At 40.4% G+C, this 19,272-nt stretch overlaps 1 protein-coding gene across 4 annotated transcripts in view; it reads right to left on the bottom strand.

Annotated features, from left to right (window-relative positions):
- TMEM117 (transmembrane protein 117) overlaps nt 1-19,272 on the bottom strand; it is a 563,388-nt gene that overhangs the window by 442,800 nt on the left and 101,316 nt on the right. The gene's annotated exons all lie outside the window — the stretch shown is intronic.

Raw genomic sequence — 19,272 nt, 5'->3', positions numbered from 1 at the left:
GGAGTGCAGTGGCGCAACGTCGGTTCACTGCAAGCTCCACCCTCCCCCGGGTTCACACCATTCTCCTGCCTCAGCCTCCCGAGTAGCTGGGACTACAGGTGCCCACCACCATGCCTGGCTAATTTTTTTTCGTTTTCATATTTTTAGTAGAGACAAGGTTTCTCCATGTTAGCCAGGATGGTCTCCATCTCCTGACCTCGTGATCCACCCACCTCTGTCTCCCAAAGTGCTGGGTTACAGGTATGAGCCACCACGCCCAACCCCTCCTAATCTTTTAAAATATGTATTTTAGGGAGACAGAATTAGACTGTGGAGGCTACAAAATAAATATCAAAATCCAATATTTCCCTTTCTTCATATTTTAATTTTATTGATCTTTTATTGTAAATGACATAAAGTGGTGGTTCTTAAAATTAAATAAAATTAAATAAGGATATTAATTTAGATGTTACTTAAATCAGTATCCGTCTTTGAGTGTCCCAATTCTAAAGAACTTTACTACTGTAAATATTATGCTCTTTCAAGCCCCATAATCCCATGTCTTCTGACACTAACTTAATTATGTTACGCATATTTGCTTCTCCAGATAAAAGGAAAAAGTAGTGTCAGGGTACCCTGGCAGTAGCCTAAAGGAAAATGAAATAGAGAATAGTTAACCAATTCCGATGTGATCCTCTTCTTAAGAAAGTACAGGCAGCTCACTTAAGTCCACCATGAAAACAATATTAACCTTCCCGACCTGGTACCGGAAGGGTAGAAGAATCTGTAGACATTTCTAACTCAGGAGCAAGGACACTGTATACACTTGTACTGTCACTGATGCTACTTTAGGAGGAAAATATTTAAAAATTAAAATATTTTCTTAATAGGACTCCGTTTACTGTTTTTGATCAATTCCTCAAGAATAACTACAGAGTTAATAACGCATAGGATAAACTGTCACAGAAATATCACTTTCTCAGATGGTGCTGGGCCATCTCTTATTAATTTATTAAATCAGACTATATAACTTTTGGTAAGCCGTGAACCTCAGGCTATCAATATACATCAATTTTCCATGACTAGAAAGTAATTATTTCCTGCATATTCACCACTGGGAAGAAGGAACTCAGATAGACCTAAAGATATTCATTATCATATGGGCTTTAGATAACGAACACACAACATGTGCACACACACAAGCCACTGAGTTATTCCCAAGCTATCATCCATAATTCTATCAAATTTTTCCACTTTTTAAAAAGAATTATCAAATAATCATTTAGTTACTTAATAAAATGTGTAACTTGTGAACGCTAATCAAATATTACAGTAGATTTTCACATTTACTTTTCATTTATGGAAAATCAAATAAGGAACTGCTTATTTACCTTCATAAAGAAGCATTCCAATAGCATTCAAGCCAGGTGTCATATATTCCATGGGCTAATTTCACTCCATAAGTATCTTTAAGATTACACATTAAGTACTATGGCATAAAACATTCATATTTATTAAAGATCTACTGGGGCCAGGTATTCATTTGGGCATTTTGTATGAAAATAATAATTATTACAATTGCATGATAATGTAATAATATTACTGCCATAAATTAGGTCATTTCATATATTGGCCAAATTACTTACTTTTTTTATTATAGCAATTAATATTTATTGAGAGCTAAAGTACTTCAACTAAAATATGTATTTTCTGTTATTATAATCGCTACTAATATTTATCAAGAGTTCATTATATGGTGGGCATCGTACCAATTGTTTTGCATTTATTATCTTCCTTGATTGTCACAACAACCCTGAAACGGGTACTAACATCCTCATTTTACACTTGAGGAAACTGAGGCTCAGAAAGTGTAGTTTACTCAGAGTCACAAGGCTAAAGAATGCCGAGACAAAAGTCCATGCTGTTTCTATTATATCACACTGCCTCCAACATAAAAAAAATAAGGTCAAAGACAATCAAGATTTTTTGCGACCTTAAAAATTTACTTTGCCTCTTCACTTCGGAAGCATGCATTTCCCCCAGGTTAATCACGATGATGATGATGTCAGGAATAGTGATATTAATATCACTATTAATATCATTAATTATAAATGATATAACAACTCATTTCTAGAAAATGAGAAAACTGTCTAACTTTTCCGCATTATTTTTGCCTCTATGTAGTTAAGATGGGGCTAACATCCAAGTGTTTTATTTGCCAGATCAGAATTTTCCCCCTCTAACAAGCTGATAAAATATTTAATAAGAGAGCTGGAGTAAACAACCATGAATAATGACCACAGAACACCTCTTAAGTGTGTCAAATCAGTGTCCATTCTGAAAAGCTAATAAAGCACTCGCATAGAGTAACAAGGATGCAACATTGATTATGGTTTTCATTAATGTTTTAAAACTTCACCAATTCAAACAACACTAACTGAACTTGTGATAATTTGGATATGCTGTGCCATTTTACCTTTGTACTATTAAAACCAAGTAATGCAAAACCAATAATATTAACAGCAGCAAACAGTGCCCTATTGCTGTTTCCTCTAGCTAAATAAGTCTAGTCTCATTCTTTCTCTTTCTCTTTCTCTTTCTTCTTCTTCCCTCTTCCTCTCTTCCCTCTCCCCCTTCTCTCTCTCCCCTTATTCCACCTCCCTCTCCAGGGCCTCCCTGAGTCAATCCTCTTGACCAGAATCAGCCATTCATTTCCAGCCTTTCTTGTCACCAGCCCATTCTCGGCAACTAACTCTGCCCGTTACTCCCAGCCTTAGTAATTAATTGTGCTATTATTGTGAATTAATCGTACAAGCAAGTCAATGTTTAGCCTAATTAAGAGTGAACCCAACAAATTATCTAAAGCACCACTCCAGCAGAATTTGCATCCAGCCTTGTATGAGCAGCCAATCAAGCTTTTCAGCTATTGAATCAAGGAGTTCTGGGTTTCATTAAAACATACAACTCGGCCCTCTTCCCACACCAGCTCCTGAACCCTTTCCCAGTCCTCCATTCTTTACTCACCCCTAAATGCTGTGTTTAACTACATACCTTTGGAAATCATATTGTATCTCTTTTTTTTAATTTGCTACAATTGGTAGCCTTGTACTTTAATAGTTTCATCAGTTTAGGTCACTTATAGTTTATTAAATTTAAATTTTTTCTTACCGCCTCCCAAAATAAATAAAACAAATACCACTTCCCAAAATAAATAAAACAAAGAAGCAAACACACAAACATTCCTTCCTTGGAAGGAAGCTACCGGTGTAAACAATGGCAGCAGGTTGACCAACTTATTACTTGAAAAACAATAAGTGAAAATCGCAGTTCTTATCAGTAAAAATGTGCACCTGGGCTCCTACTACTCAATCATTATTGACTAGAATAAGAAAAAAGTTTGTGTAAGGGATCAGAAAGCATTACTGAAGCTGTTGAAAATAGTGAACTTAACAAAATTTTTTAATTAAAAATAAACTGCTTGAAGTAAAAGTTCACCCTGAATTTTTTCCACTAAATAATTCAGCCTTGAGAAAAATTATGTGCTGAAGCCTACAGCTGTGAAGATAGAAACTGGAGCTACAAATCAGAGAGTCTTTTCATACTTATGAACCAGTGTATTAGTCATTCTTTTAAAAATCAGGATAAATGTAAGAGCTCCAGAGGCTAAGGCCTAAGTCAGCATGGTGCGTGGAATTTAATTAGATTTTGAACAATTTCTTTCAGCCTTCCAAGTCTATGCCAGTCTCTCCCTCGTTTATTTTTCCTATTCATCCTTGCTTGCTTTTGCTGCCCCCTCAGTACATAGAAACCATGCGTTCTACATTTTAGGAAAGCCTCCATTTCAGATATTCTCTTCTGCCACCTCCCTTGGTGCAGTCGTCCTGGTCAGATCACACTTACTGAGGGTACTCACCATACCCAGCCAGATGAGTTCTCCATGTGACTTCTTACTAAAGCTTATCAAAAAGGAAACAGAACAGAGAGACCGAGTCTATTCCATTCTCATTACAGTCACCACCTAACCCATACCTTCACATTGTTCAGGTCCTTAATATGAATAGTAACATTTATTTTCAAAATTGCCTGCATCACTTTGTCTTCTTTCTCAATTTCTCTCTCTGAATCTTAACACATAGTGATGTATTAATATTGATAATTGATTCTCTGGAAAAGGCTTTGTATCAGGAAAAATGGAACTTTCCCTTGTGATTAACACTAGAAAACATCAGCTTCTGCACATCCTGCCCTAAACAGTACGCACTCTTTGGAAACATTCCAGTTCAAAGAGGAATTTTTACAGTGAGTCAAATGTCTAATTCCCTCAGTGCTAAACACTGTATTTATCATTATAATACTAAAATAACTATAAACATACAGATGTATATGCAAGCATATAAGTATCTATACATACGGTTATTTAAACCTGTTTTAGAACATAAAGTAAAAGGGGCCAAGCACATCACAAAATAACAAGTGTTTATCATAGAATTCACTATGTAGATTTCCTCAAAAAGCCCATTAACAACACAACAGGAGAATATTTCAACACCAAGTTTCAGAAATTCAGAAGGGGGAAGATTCCCTTCTTTTCCTGTGATTCATTAATGAGACAATCAGTGCTGAAAACATGCCTTTTGCTGCCATCAAGTGGCTCTTTTCAGAATATTCTGATCAACATCATGGTGTTGATGCACTGCTTCCCCCACCACTTCCTTCCTTGTACATTATACATTACCAACCTTTGGGGAGCAGGAATATTTGAAAAGACCAAGCAAGCCTTTCCTAAATTAGGACTTTATACTATGGATGCTATAAAAATTACATTACTAAGAAATTATTCAGAAAGACAACTTCAAAAAGTGTTTGAAGTACCCAAAACTGAAAAATCCTTCCCAGCCCAGGTTGACCTTTTCAGTTTCTAGTCAATAAAGATTGTGACCTGAACTTGAGAGCACGCCTCTCTTTATTAATACCAAATAGAGAATTTCTAAATAGACTGGTTCAGGGTACATAGTTGAAAAGAGAGGAAATTAGAAAACGTATTTGGAATAATTTTTAATTAAGTCAAATCCCATTACTATGGAACAAAATAGTTTTCTATTGATGTCTCATTTTCTCAAGGCTTCATTCCCATATATAAATAATGCAGCATATTGTACAGTCACTGCAAAAGTTCAACTGTGATTACTATATAATTCTCATTTTAATATAGTTGATTGCCTAGTCCCTTTTTATTTGAATATCTTCCCTTTTTTATTGCTTTTTTTTCTTTTTTAAGTTCTAGGGTACATGTGCAGGATGTGTAGGTTTGTTTCATCGGTAAATGTATGCCATGGTGGTTTGCTGCACCTATCAACCCATCAGCTAGGTATTAAGCCCAGCGTGCATCAGCTCTTTTCCCTAATGCTCTCCCACTCCCACCCTTCCCCAACAGGCCCCAGTGTGTGTTGTTCCCCTTCCTGTGTCCATGTCTTCTCATTGTTCAACTCCCACTTATAAGTGAGAATATGCAACGTTTGGTTTTCTGTTCCTGCATTAGTTTGCTGAGGATTATGGCTTCCAGCTTCATCCATGTCCCTACAAAGGACATGATCTCGTTCCTTTTTATGACTGCATACTATTCCATGGTGTGTATGTACCACATTTTCTTTATCCATTCTATCACTGATCGGTATTTGGGTTGATTCCATGTCTTTGCTATGGTGAATAGCGTTGCAATGAACATAGGTGTGCATGTGTCTTTATAGTAGAATGATTTATAATCCTTTGGGTATATACCCAGTAATGGGATTGCTGGATCAAATGGTATTTCCAGTTCTAAATCTTTGAGGAATCACAACACTGTCTTCCACAATGGTTGAACTAATTTACATTACCAACAGTGAAAATGTGTTTCTATTTCTCTACAACCTCAGCAGCATCTGTTGTTTCCTGACTTTTTAATAACTGCCATTCTGACTGGCATAAGATGGTATCTCACTGTGGTTTTGATTTGCGTTTCTCTAATGACCAGTAATGTTGAGCTCCTTTTCATGTGTTTGTTGATTGCATGTACATCTTCTTTTTTTTTTTTTTTTTTTTTTTTTGAGAAGTGTCTGTTCATATCCTTTGCCCACTTTTTAACGGGGTTGTTTGTTTTTACCTTGAAAACTTGCTTAAGTTCCTTATAGATTCTGGATATTAGACTTTGGTCAGATGGACAGATTGCAAAGATTTTCTCCCATTCCATACGTTGTCTGTTCACTCTGATGGCAGTTTCATTCACTGTGCAGCAGCTCTTTAGTTTAATTAGATGCCATTTGTCAATTTTTGCTTTTGTTTCAATTGCTTTCAGCAATTTCATCATAAAGTCTTTGCCCATGCCTATGTCCTGAATAGTATTGCCTAGATTGTCTTCTACGGTTTTTATAGTTTTGGGTTTTACATTTAAGGCTTTAATCCATCCTGAGATAATTTTATGTAAGGTGTAAGGAAGGGATTCAGTTTCAATTTTCTGCATATAGCTAGCCCGTTCTCCCAGCACCATTTATTAAATAGGAAATCATTTCCCCATTGCTTGTTTTTGTCACGTTTATTGAAGATCAGATGGTTGTAGATGTGCAAGTTTATTTCTGAGTTGTCTATTCTGTTCCATTGGTCTATGTGCCTGTTTTTGTACCAGTACCATGTTGTTTTGATTACTGTGGCCTTGTAGTAAGTTTAAAGGCATCATAGCGTGATACCTCCAGCTCTGTTCTTCTTGCTTACGCTTTTCTTAGCTACATGAGCTCTTTTTGGTTCCACATGAATTTTAAAATACATTTTTCTAATTCTGTGAAGAGTGTCAATGGTAGTTTAATGGGAATAGCATTAAATCTACAAATTGCTTTGGGCAGTATGGCCATTTTCATGATATTGATTATCCTATCCGCGACCATGGAATGTTTTTCCATATGCTTGTGACCTTTCTGATTTCCTTGACTGGTTTGTAGTTCTCCTTAAAGAGGTCCTTCATTTCCCTTGTTAGCTGTATTCCAAGGTATTTTATTCTATATGTGGCAATTGCGAATGCGAGTTCATTCATGATTTGGATTTCTGCTTGTCTGCTGTAGATCTATGGGAATGCTTGCGATTTCTACACATTAATTTTGTATCCTGATGAGAGGTGACAATGTGCTAGCAGCCCTCACTCTCAGCGCCTCCTCTGCCTCTGATGTCCACTCTGGAGGCACTTGAGGAGCCCTTCAGCCCACCACGGCACTGTGGGAGCCCCTCTCTGGGCTGGCTGAGGCTGGAGCTGCCTCCCTCTGCTTGCGGGGAGGTGTGGAGGGAGAGGCAGGCAGTGCTCGTGCGCCAGTGCGAGTTCCGGCAGGTGCAGGTGCAGGCTCGGTGGGCCCCATACACAGAGCAGCCGCCAGCGCAACCAGCCCAGGGCAGTGAGGGGCTTAGCACCAGAGCCAGTAGCTGTGGAGGTCACACTGGGTCCCCCAGCAGTGCCTGCCCACCGGCACTGCACTCAAATTCTCGCCAGGTTTAGCTGCCTCCCCATGGGGCAGGGCTCGGGACCTGCAGCCCGCCATGCCTGAGCTCCCCACCTGCTGGTGGGCTCCTGCAAGGCCGAAGCCTCCCTGACGGGCGCCGCCTCCTGCTCCGTGGCGCCTGGTCCCATTGACAGCCCAAGGACTGAGGAGTGCAGGCGTGGCTCAGGACTGGCGGGCAGCTCCGCCTGTAGCCCTGCCCTGGTGCAGGATCCACCAGGTGAAGCCATCTGGGCTCCTGAGCTGGATGGGGACTTGGAGAACTTTTATATCTAGCCCGAGGATTGTATGTGCACCAGTCAGCACTCTGTATCTAGCTAATCTGGTGGGGACTTGGAGAACTTTTCTGTCTAGCTAGAGGATCGTAAATACACCAATCAGCACTTTGTGTCTAGCTCAAGGTTTGTAAATACACCAATTGGTACTCTGTATCTAGCTAACCTAGTGGGGACTTGGAGAACTTTTCTGTCTAGCACTCTATGTCTAGCGCAAGGATTATAAATGCACCAATCAGCACTCTGTGTCTAGCTCAAGGATTGTAAACACACCAATCAGCACTCTGTCAAAACAGACCAATCAGCTCTCTGTAAAATGGACCAACCAGCAGGATGTGGGTGGGGTCAGATAAGGGAATAAAAGCAGGCTGCCTGAGCCAGCCAGCGGCACTCCACGTGGGTCCGCTTCCACAGTGTGGAAGCTTCCTTCTCTCGCTCTTTGCAGTAAATCTGGCTGCTGCTCACTCTTTGGGTCCGCGCTGCCTTTATGAGCTGTAACACTCACCGCAAAGGTCTGCAGCTTCACCCCTGAAGCCAATGAGACCACAAACCCACCGGGAAGAATGAACAACTCCAGACGCGCTGCCTTTAAGAGCTGTAACACTCACCACGAAGGTCTGCAGTTTCACTCCTGACAGCGAGACCATGAACACACCAGAAGGAAGAAGCTCCAGACACATCTGAATGTGTGAAGGAACAAACTCCGGACACACCATCTTTAAGAACTGTAACACTCACTGTGAGGGTCCGCGGCTTCATTCTTGAAGTCAGTGAGACCAAGAACCCACCAATTCCGGACACACTGAGACTTCACTAAAGTTGTTTATCAGCTTAAGAAGCTTTTGGGCTGAGATGATGGGGTTTCTAGGTATAGGATAATGTCATCTGCAAACAAAGACGAATTTACTTCCTCTTCTTACTTGAATACCCTTTATTTCTTTCTCTTGCTTGATTGCCCTGGCCAGAACTTCCGACACCATGTTGAATAGGACTAGTGAGACAGGGCATCCTTGTTTTGTGCCAGTTTTCAAGTGCAATGCCTCCAGTTTTTGCCCATTCAGTATGTTATTAATATGTTATTGACTGTGAGTATGTCATAAATGGCTCCTACTATTTTGAAGTGTTCCTTCAATACCTAGTTTATTGAGTTTTTAACATGAAGGGGTGTTAAATTTTATCAAAAGACTCTTCTGTGTCTCGTGAGATAATTATGTGGTTTTTGTCTTTAGTTCTGCTTATGTTGTGAATTGCATTATTGATTTGCGTATGTTGAACCAGTCTTGCATCCTGGGGATGACGCCAACTTGATTGTGGTGGATGAGCTTTTTGATGTGCTGCTGGATTCAGTCTGCCAATATTTTATCGAGGAATTTTGCATGAATGTTCATCAGGGATATTGGCCTGAAGTTTTCTTTTTTTGTTGTATCTCTGCCAGGTTTTGGTATCAGGATGATGCTGGTCTCATAAAATGAGTTACGGAGGATTCCCTCCTTTTCAATTGTTTGGAATAGTTTCAGAAGAAATGGCACCAGCTCCTCTTTGTACCTCTGGTAGAATTCTGGACCTGGGCTTTTTTTGGTTGGTAGGCTATTTATTACTCTCTCAATTTCAGAACTTATTATTGGTCTATTCAGGGACTCAACTTCTTCCGGGTTCAATCTTAGGAGGGTGTATGGGTTCAGGAATTTATCCATTTCTTCTGGATTTTTCAGTTTATGTGCACAGAGTTGCTTATAGTATTCTCTGATGGTTGTTTGTATTTCTGTGGGGTCAGTGGTGTTATCCACTTTATCGTTTCTGATTGTGTTTATTTGGGTCTTCTCTCCTTTCTTCTTCATTAGTCTTGCTAGTGATCTACTATATTGATTTTTTTTCCAAAAAACCAGCTCCTGGATTTATTTTTTGAAGGGTTTTTCATGTCTCTATCTCCTTCAGTTGTGCTCTGAGATTATTTCTTGTCTTCTGCTAACTATGAGGTTTGTTTCCTCTTGGTTCTCTAGTTCTTTTGGTTGTGATGTTAGGGTGTCAATTTGAGATCTTTCTAGCTTTTTCATGTGGGCATTTAGTGCTATACATTTTTCTTAATACTGCTTTAGCTGCATCCCAGAAACTCTGATACACTGTTTCTTTGCTCTTTTTTGGTTCAAACAACTTCTCGATTTCTGTCATAATTTCATTATTTACCCAGGAGTCATTCAGGAGCAGGTTGTTCAATTTCCATGTAGTTGTGTGGTTTTGAGTGGGCTTTTAAATCTTGAGTTCCAGTTTGATTTCGCTGTGGTCTGACAGACTTTTGTTACGATTTCTTCTGCATTTGCTGAGTAGTGTTTTACTTCCAGTTATGTGATCAATTTTAGAGTAAGTACCATGTGGTGCTAAAAAAAAAAAAAATGTATATTCTGTTGTTTTGGGGTAGAGAGTTCTGCAGATATCTATCAGGTCCACCTGGTCTAGAGCTGAGTTCAAGTTCTGAATATATTTGTTAATTTTCTGTCTCAATGATCTGTCTAATACTGCCAGTGGGGTATTAAAGTCTCGCTATTATTGTGTAGGAGTCTAAGTCTCTTTGTAGGTCTCTGAGAACTTGTTTTATTAATCTGGGTGCCCCTGTATTGGGTGCATATATATTTAGGATAGTTAGCTCTTCTTGTTGAATTGAACCCTTTAACATTATATAATGCCCTTTTTTGTCTTTTTTGAACTTTGTTGGTTTAAAGTCTATTTTATCAGAAGCTAGGATTGCAACTCTTGCTTTTTTCTGCTTTCCATTTGCTTGGTAAATTTTCCTCCATTCCCTTATTTTGAGTCTTTTTGTGTCTCTGCACATGAGATATGTCTCTTGAATACAGCCCACCGATGGGTCTTGTCTTTGTATCCAGCTTGCCATTGTGTCTTTTAATGGGGCGTTTAGCCTTATTACATTTCAGGTTAATATTGTTATGTATGAATTTGATCCTGTCATCATGATGCTGGTTGGTTAATTTTGCAGACTTGTTAATGTAGTTGCTTCATAGTGTCATTGGTCTGTGTACTTCAGTGTGTTTTTGTAGTGGCTGGTAATGGTTTTTCCTATCCATATTTACTGCTTCCTTCAGGAGCTCTTGCAAGACAGGCCTGGTGATGACAAAATCCCTCAGCATTTGTTTGTCTGAAAAAGATTTTATTTCTCATTCACTTTTGAAGCTCAGTTTGGCTGGATATGAAATTCTGGGCTGGAATTTCTTTTCTTTAAGAATGTTGAATATTGGCCCCCAATCTCTTCTGGCTTGCAGGGTTTCCGCATAGGGGTCCACTGTTAGTCTGATGGGCTTCCCTTGGTAGGTGAACTCGCTTTTCTCTCTTGCTGCCCTTAACATTTTTTCCTTCATTTCAACTTTGGAGAATCTGGCGATTATGTGTCTTGGCATAGACGTTTTCGTGGAGTGTCTTAATGGGGTTCTCTGGATTTCCTGAATCTGAATACTGGTCTGTCTTACTAAGCTGGCGAAGTTCTCCTGGATGATATCCTGAATTGTGTTTTTCCACTTAGTTCCATTCTCCCCATCTCTTTCAGGTACTTCAATCCATTGTAGGTTCCATCTTTTTACATAGTCCCATAATTCTTGCAGGTTTTGCTCATTCCTTTTCATTCTTTATTCTCTAATCTTGTCTACCTGCCTTATTTCAGCAAGATAGTCTTCAACCTCTGATATTCTCTCTTCCGCTTGGCCAATTCAGCTATTGATATTTGTGTTTGCATCACAAAGTTCTCTTGCTGTGTTTTTCAGACCCATCAGGTCATTTATGTTCCTCTACAGACTGGTTATTCTAGTTATCAGCTCCTATAATCTTTTATCATGGTTCTTAGCTTCTTTGAATTCGGTTAGAACATAATCATTTGGCTCAGTGAAATTAGTTATTACCCACTCTCTAAAGCCTACTTCTGTCAGTTCATCCATCTCAGCTTCAGCCGTGTTCTGTGCTCTTGCTGGAGAGGTATTGTGATCATTTGGAGGAAAAGAGGCATTCTGGCTTCTGGGATTTTCAGCATTTTTGCATTGGTTTTTCCTCATTTTTGTGGATTTATCTATATTTGATCTTTGAGGCTGATGACCTTTGGATGGGGTTTTTGTGGGGTCTTTTGGTTGATGTTGCTGTTGTTGTTGTTGTTGCTTTCTGTTTTTCTTCTAACAGGGCCCTCTTCTGCAGATCTGCTGCAGTTTGCTGGGGGTCCACTCCAGACCCTGTTCACCTAGGTTATCACCAGTGGAGGTTGCAGAACAGCAAAGATTGTGGCCTGCTCCTTCCTCTGAAAGGTTCATCCCAGAGGGGTACCAACCTGATGTCAGCCAGAACTCTCCTGTATCAGATGTCTGCCGACCCCCATTTGGAGGTCTCACCCAGACAGGAGGCACGGGGTCAGGGACCCTCTTGAGGCAGTCTGTCCCTTAGCACACATGCACAAAAAATGCAGACCAGTCTAAGAAAACTCCTTCTTCCCCTTGGAAACCCTACAGCCACTCACCATTCATTCTAGTCCTGAACTGGTGTGCTGTGGTCAGGGAATTGCCCTCATCAGGATCAGCCAATCTCTTCAGAGCTGGCAGGCAAGAAAGATTAAGTCTGCTGAACCTGAGACCACAGCCACCCCTCCCCACAGGTGCTCTGTCCCAGGGAGATGAGAGTTCAGTCTGTAAGCCCCTAACTGGAGTTGGTAGACTTTCTGCGGGGAGGCTCTGCCTACTGAGGAAGGATCTAGAGAAGCAGTCTGGTCACAGCTGCTTTGCTGCACTGTGGAGAATTCTGCCCAGTCCAAATCTCCCAAACCGCCTACTAAAGCCACAGTAACGGCAGCTGCCCCTCCCCCCGGCAACTTGGTCATTCCAGGCAGATTCCAGACCGCTGTATTGGTAATAGGGATTTCAAGCCAGTAGTTCTTAGCTTACTGGCCTCTATAGGAGTGGGAGCCACTGAGAAAGACAACTTGGCTCCCTAGCTTAAGCCCCCTTTCCAAAGGAGTGGACACTTCTGTCTCACTGGAGTTCCAGGTGCTGCTGGAGTATGTAAAAAACTCCTGCAGCTCAGTGCCTGTCTGAACAGCCGCCCAGTTTTGTGCTTGAGACCCACGGCCCTAGTGGTGTAGGCTCACAAGGGAATCTCTTGATTTGTGGATTGCAAAAATCCATGGGAAAAGCATAGTAACCCTGGGGGGTGGCACAGGCCCTCGACACTTCCCTTGGCTGGGGGAGGGAGGATCCCCCCCCTCCGGCCCCGCTCCTCCAGGCTCCATGCACTTTCCGGATGAAGCAATGCCCCACCCTGCTTCTGCTCATTCTCCCTGGGGCATGCCCACTGCCTAGCCAGTCCCAGTGAGATGAACTGGGTACCTCAGTTGGAAATGCAGAAACCTCCTGCCTTCTGTGTTGGTCTCCCTGGTTGCTGCAGAACCGAGCTGTTTCTATTTGGCCATCTTGGCCCCTCCCCACATCTTCCCTTTGTTCCACAAGAGATCGTTAAACTGATAGCAGAATTTTTAAAAATGACAATGGTTATTTTAAAAACAAAGTCAAAATACTGGGGTAACAACCCCTTTGAGAAAAATAAAATAGTTCAGAGCAGTCTGAGCTATGTGAGGTACTCAGGCCCAGAAAGTCATGAGTATGGAACTTCAGTCATTGCCCTCAATCTCACAAGACCCCACCCCCAGCCTCTACCACACCCATGCCTGGGGCAATTGTTTAAAGTCATTTTGTTCCTGACCAGCTGTATAGCCAATCAACAGCTTGTGTTATTTTAATATAAATTCTTGGTAAACAACTCAAAATCTGCCTCTTCTTTTCCGTTCAAAAAACACTTATAACTGCTGTTAATTGAAGCATATATTCAGGGCCATTTGGATCTATGATCCTGGGTTGCAGTCCTCAAGCTTGGCCTAAACAAACTCTACTTATATTAATTTTGCCTCAGTTTCTTCCTTTTAGGTTGACACCTTCATATTCTGAGAAAGCAGTAAATCAGAGTATTGGTTCCTTTGACTGTAAAATGCATTAATATGATTTTTTTCATGAAAAGAAAAGCCCTTGATAAATCGAAGTGGATAGAAGTTGAGGCAAAAGGGAACTAAATTGCTCTACATAATAAAACGGAGGCATTCAAGTTATTTGGGGAGGGGTGTCCAGAGAAAAGTAAGAACCTGAAACTGGGTGAAGTATTTATAATAGCTGAGGATGTTTTGAGGTTCTAAAATCCAAAGGAAATTGTATATTAAAATCACAAAACTGCACCTATGGTAACAGTTCCCTGGGAGATATTTTTCCCCAAGAGCCCAGTTTAAGTACAAGCTGCTTTGATGCTCGACTGTGCTTAGTGGTTTTGTTGGAGTAGGTAGCTAGGCAGACATGAGCAGGGCAGGAGAGGGCCCTCCTCAGGAATGTCAGGCAACCATCAGGTGATAGGCAGTTGTTAAACAGTCTCTCCAAAATAGTAATTGGTCACAGCCAGTGCCACGGAAAGGGAGTCTCCCAACAGACAGCAAACTCCTGGTGATCAGCAGCTTCCCCATAAGGTCTCAGAAGGTGGGCTAGTGGGCTCAATCATGTGCACTAACAGACCAAATGGCAGAGTTTAACTGGTAATATGACCTTCCTCTGGGAACACTTGACTGGTAAGAGAAAAATGCCTCAGATGAGCATGCACACAACTTCAGTAAACACACTGCACATGCAGCCCCTCCCAAGTGCTGGCAGGCCACTGAGCATGCAAACAGTCCACCCCAAGGGAAGAATCAAGGGAGAAGAAATGCAAACCTCAGAACCCTTCCAATGTATAAAAACCCAAGTCAAGGGTCAGATGGGGCACTTGGATCTCTCAAGTTGCCCGCTTGGCCCTCTTCCAAGTGTACTTTACTTCCTTTCATTCCTGCTCTAGAATTTTTTAATAAACTCTCACTCTTGCTCTAAAACTTGTCTCAGTCTCTCACTCTGCCTTAAGTCCCTTAGCTGAATTCTTTCCTCCAATGAGGCAAAAATCCAGTTTGCTGCAGATCCGATGATTCAGTGCTGCTAACAGGTACATGTTTTCCACTTCACCCCCCGCTCCCACTGTAGCCCTTTGCAGGACCATCTGTGTGGAAACTTCTATTTTCAATTAATATGAGCCAAATCCTTGTTTCTGGTCCCTACATAAAGGTTAAAATTCAAGTGCCTAAGTCAACTCCACTGAGCATCTGAGTTCATCTATCAGTTCATAGTCTTACTGCCCCAGTTTTCAGATCCTTCTGCATTTTTGTCCTCTGGGATTTTTCCTGACCTTTGGGTAAACTCAGCTATGCATTTCAAAGGAGTATACCGAGTTGCTTCATCTCTTCCAGCTGTTCTAAAGATTTTGTAGTAGGCAAGGCTTCAGGTTACCTAGTCTGCCACCTTGTAAAAAAAAAAAAAAAAAAAATTCCTCATAAAATGGCTAGATGCAAAACTATGCCCAGAATCAGCACCTTCTCTACGCAGAACCCTCAACATTTATAAAATGATGAGTTTAGTTACATCTTGGTGACTTAAAGAATAAATGAGGTTACAATAAGAAGCACTTTAGTGGTGTAAGGAACTGAGGTGCAGAAAGAGAGTCAAATTTGGGACAAGTTTTTTCCTCGTGGTGCTACAAATACGGATTGTTCAAGTCTTGATCCTTTTTAGCTCAACCAGCTAACTTACCTCTTTCCCTCTCCATCTGACTGCCTTTCAGCTTGGCTCCCCAGAGATGTCTAAAGCCATAAGAGTTAGAGCATACTTCAGGGAATCCACTGTAATGAGGAAAACAGGAGCCAGGCAACTCTGGGCTAAAAACTCTTGAAGTTCTGGTCTAGATAAACCTAGGGATTTTTTTCTCTATAGTGAGAGATCATGAGACCCCAGCTTAGATTAAATTTATACCCATTCCTAAAATTGGCACACCTGCACAAAAAACGCAGACCAGTCTAAGAAAACTCCTTCTTCCCCTTGGAAACCCTACAGTCACTCATCATTCATTCTAGTCCTGAACTCCTCCAGTTTGGAAAGGAATCCTAAAATACATTAACACAGATCTAGCCATCATAGGAAATTCTTGAAACCCTTTTGGAAATAATTCTAGGCCAATATTCCTAGAGAGACTCATAAACAAAGAAACATTGGACTCCCCACAAATTCAGTGTAATGCAAATGAGATTCAGTGTAAAGAATCCTGAATTCCTCTCTAGTACCAGGAATCCTCTGATATAAAACCAGTTATTTGTCATGTCTGTGTGCCCACTGTCCTTACTACACTCTCTGGCTCCATTATTCCCTGTGCTACATGGGATGAAGCAATACCTCAGAAAACCTGGTGTGTACTAGGACAACCCCAATAGCACAGTTGTATCCAATTGCTCTAAGAACTGATTTTCCTCCAAGTTTACACTCCTATTGCAATGTGCTCACTTGATCAAATGATGTGTGTCATAAAAGTTAATAATACATCTTTTATAAATGGTGATTTAATTTTTATTTTTTATTTTTCTTTTCAGAGGCAGAGTCTTATTGTTTCACCTAGGCTGGAGTGCAGTGACACAATCATAACTCACTGTAACCTGGAAATCCCAAGCTCAAGCAATCCTCCTGCCTTAGCTTTCCAAGTAGCTAGGACTACAGGGCGTGCCATCACCCCCAGCTAAGTTTTTTATTTTCTGTAAGAGACAAAGTCTCTGTTGCCCAGACTGGTCTCAAACTTCTAGCCTTAAATGATCCTGCTGCCTCAGCCTCCCAAAGCACTGGGATTATAGGCATAAGTCACCATGCTCAGCCTTGACTTATTTTTTCTGCAGAATTAAACCATTTGTCCCTTGCTATGAATTTTTCTAAAATGTGGCACCTTTAATATATCCTCTCAGTAAAAGATGTTTTCCTATGAAGATGAGGCATAATGATGAAGAGTTCAACAGTTACATAAAACTCTGTAAGACTGTATTTAGTCTGAGAATAAAAAAGACCACTTTCAATTTTAGTTAGGCTACACATAAACTGTAGGCTAACTATTCTCTTATTTCCTAAGCATACCTCCTGCTTCTTTCAATTGTCGAATTCTGCTTGAATAACAAAATACAGAGAAAGGCTAATAGACATCTGGTGAATGAGTAACAGGGTCAACCATCAATCAGACCTGTGTTCTTTAAACAATAAAGTGGCAAAACCTCTCTAGTACTCGGTTTCTTGATCTGCAAAATGGAGATAATAACTCCTATTCCACGGAGTAATTGAGAGATGTAATTGAGATAATTCATGCCTGGTGTAAATGCTCAACAACTATTAGCTCTCATTTTATTTCCAGCTATTGAGTGCTTTATAGAGTACAAGGAATTATTTATTGCATTTAATTTATTTATTTCAAATCTGTTCCCTTCCTCAAAATAAGCATTTCCAGTTAGCACAGGCCTCATTAGCTCCAGATAAAAAAACAAGCAGAATTATATCAAAAGTCAGCTTCTTAGCAAAAGATATATTTTATATATTATATAATGTATTATTTCCAGCAATTGCTTTTAAAATGTAGTTTTCACATAGGTTCCTTCTCCTTCTGCTCTCAGTGCTTTGAGTACAAAAAAACTCACAGAGAAACCTTTGGCTGTGTTAGGTAACTCCAACCACTACCCATTCTAGTATTACAGGCACTGCTCCAAGGCTGAGACATATTCTGACGAGCCATAGGTGAGAGCCTTCAAAATAGACGTGTTATTAAAACTATCATTCTAAGTCCAAGAAATAATTACAAAGTATTTTAATAACTTTCTAGAGCCTGAACATTTTCTCTCAAATCACATTCTTGAATTTATCACTTGTTAGTATAAACTAAAATATGAAACATGTGAATGTATTTTTCCCTTTGCTATTCATCTCCTTTAGTGAGGGAAAAACAATGAAATTCTAAATGAGCTTCCCTCTCAGTACTGAACAATGGTGGCCAAAATCTATATGTAACATCAGAACAGTTCCCTGTTTCCCATGGAACTGGACAACAATCCTGCCTAGCCTACATTTAGAAGAAAAGGATATTACCTAGCTTTCTGATCTACTGGGGAAAACAGATCAAAATCTTTCTCAGTAACTATTTCAACACACAACAAATACCTAAAGTGGTTTATTATTGTCACAAATCTAACTTTAATACTAAGCCAATCTCCTTATATTCTGGCCTCAAAACTTATGGAGAGCAGGCCAGACGCAGTGGCTCACGCCTGTAATCCCAGCACTTTGGGAGGCCAAGGCAGATGGATCACCTGAAGTCAGGAGTTCAAGACCAGCCTGACCAACACAGTGAAATCCCATCTCTACTAAAAAATACAAAAATTAGCCAGGCGTGGTTGCAGGCACCTATAATCTCAGCTACTTGGGAGGCTGAGTAGGAGAACTGCTGTAACCCGGGAGGCAGAGGTTGCAGTGAGTGAGCCAAAATCGCATCATTGCACCCCAGCCCTGACCGACAACAGCGAGATTCCGTCAAAAAAAAACAGAAACAAAACAAAACAAACAAACAAACAAAGTTACTGAGAACAAACCAAGAGGAAATTATACTAAAAGATCAATCCTTGTGTTTCATTATATGATGAAAGAAAGAAGTGAAGAAACTTAGAAAAATTATACAACTACTTGTTAGCACATCTTCATGCCTTACTGATTTGATAAGTATATATCACAAGCTAGGAGTTAATACAGGGTGGCCCACTTAATTTTTTTTTTTTTTTTTTTTTGAGAAGGAGTCTTGCTTTGTTGCCAGGCTAGAGTGCAGTGGCACAATCTTGGCTCACTGCAACCTCTGCTTCCCAGGTTCAAGCGATTCTCCTGCCTCAGCCTCCCAAGTAGCTGGGACTAGAGGCCCACACCACCACACCTAGCTAATCTTTGTATTTTTAGTAGAGATGGAGTTTCATCACGTTGGCCAGGATGTTCTCGATCTCCTGACCTTGTGATCTGCCCACTTCAGCCTCCCAAAGTGCTAGGATTACAAGCATGAGCCACCACGCCCAGCTGTGGCCCACTTTTAAAACAACCTATTAATAACAAAAGTCTCTCTCTCACAGGACTGTCAAGAGAGTTAAAGAAAATGCCTCCTCTACCAAACACTTTTATTTAGCCAGGCATTGCAGACCAATGAAATTGCAAACCTGGAAACCTTCATCTTAGCCCCACTCTATGAATCATTTGAATATATGCAAATCAATAAGATTTCCTGAGTCTTATACCCGCTTGTCAGTATAATGAAATTAGTACCTGCCCTCCCACCACCCTATACAAAAGTCCTAAAGGATAAAGAACAAAATCTAAATATTGTAATGCAGTATACGCTTCCTGGAAAAAAAAAAAACTTTAATGTCTTAGTTAAGACAAATACACAAAATACTCCTTCTTCTTAGGGCAGAATATTTGTAAAGCAGACAGACTACTATAAGCTAAAAAATTCTTAAATTATTTTGAGTTTCAAACACAACACTCACCACAGTAGAAAGGGGAAATATA

This window comes from Macaca thibetana, chromosome 11 (genome assembly GCF_024542745.1).
Source record: "Macaca thibetana thibetana isolate TM-01 chromosome 11, ASM2454274v1, whole genome shotgun sequence".
Taxonomy (NCBI): domain Eukaryota; kingdom Metazoa; phylum Chordata; class Mammalia; order Primates; family Cercopithecidae; genus Macaca; species Macaca thibetana.
The sequence above is the reverse complement of the archived record's forward strand: the minus strand, read 5'-3'. Positions and strand labels throughout refer to the sequence as shown.